The following is a 1,359-nucleotide window of genomic DNA, read 5'->3' as shown; positions in this document are numbered from 1 at the left end:
TTATCACTTTTTTCAGTCATTCAGGAGTTCTGCCAACTTGTAGATACAAAGAAGCTACTTAACCTATTCTCAGGAGAGATGACATCATGCTGTTAAGATCAGCCCAGGGACTGCATTCCCAGGGCATGAGCTGGGGTCCCTCACCAGGATCTTCCTGCCATATTGAGACTTTTAGCACCGTCATCAGACCACACCATGATTTTCCCCTATTTTTCTCATATAATATTTTTTAATTCTATGTTCCTTGCAGCAGGATGCCCTCCAAAGCATCATATTTGATTTTGTTGGGTATTTTTCTCAGCCTCAGCTGTAGTGACAGATGATCTTTGCCTACCAGAGCAGTGACTGGGAGAGTCCCTCTCACACTGTAGTCACAGACACTGCACAGACACCAGTGACCAGCTGCATGCACAGAGTCACAGAATGGGGGAGGCTGGAAGGGACCACTGTGGGTCATATGGTCCAACCTCCCTGCTCCAGCAGGGTCATCCCAGAGCACATGGCACAGGATTGTGTCCAGACGGTTCTGGAATATCTCCACTGAGGGAGATTCCACAACCTCTTTGGGCAACCTGTTCCAGTGCACAGTCACCTGCAAAGTGAAGTTCTTCCTCGTGCTCAGGTGGAACTTCCTGTGCATCAGTTTCTGCTCGTTGTCTGCCTCTTGTCCTATTTCTCAGCACCACCGAGAAGAACTTGGTCCACCCTCTCACACCTACTCTTTAGGTATTTATATACATTAATAAGGTCCCCTGTCAGCCATCTCTTCTCAAAGCTGAACAGGCCCAGCTTCCTCAGGCTTCCCTCATAAGAGAGATGCTCTGGTCCCTCAATCATCCTTGTTGCCCTCCACTGGACCCGCTCCAGGTGCTCCATGTCTCTCTTGTGCTGAGGAGCCCAGAATTGGACACAGCACTCCAGATACACCTGACAAGGGCTGAGGAGAGGGGCAGGATCATCTCCCTGACCTGCTGGCAATGCTCTTCCTAATGCTCCCCAGGATTCCATTGGCTTTCTTGGCCCCCAAGGCAGACTGCTGGCTCTGTGCCCCAGAGCTGGCTCAGGGACAGCTTGTTGTCCACCAGGACCCCAAGTTCCATCTCCACAGTGCTGCTTTCCAGCCAGTCAGCCCCCAACCTGTACCGGTGCTTGGGGTTATTCCTTCCCCTCCCTCCTTCCTGCGTTCAAGCAGCTCTGCCGTGAAGCAAGAAAGAAAGCGACAGGGAAGGGCTGAGCAGGGCCTGAGGGCCACCAGTCCTGGCCTGCCCTGCGCTGGCCCGGCGGGGCTCCGGGGTTGCGCCAAGGCCGTGCCCCGCCGCGCATCACCGCGGCCCCCGGGCGCCGGGGGAACGGCCGCAC

Source organism: Corvus brachyrhynchos, unplaced genomic scaffold (genome assembly GCF_000691975.1).
Source record: "Corvus brachyrhynchos isolate BGI_N302 unplaced genomic scaffold, ASM69197v1 scaffold549, whole genome shotgun sequence".
Taxonomy (NCBI): Eukaryota; Metazoa; Chordata; class Aves; order Passeriformes; family Corvidae; genus Corvus; species Corvus brachyrhynchos.
Note: the sequence above shows the minus strand (reverse complement) of the source record.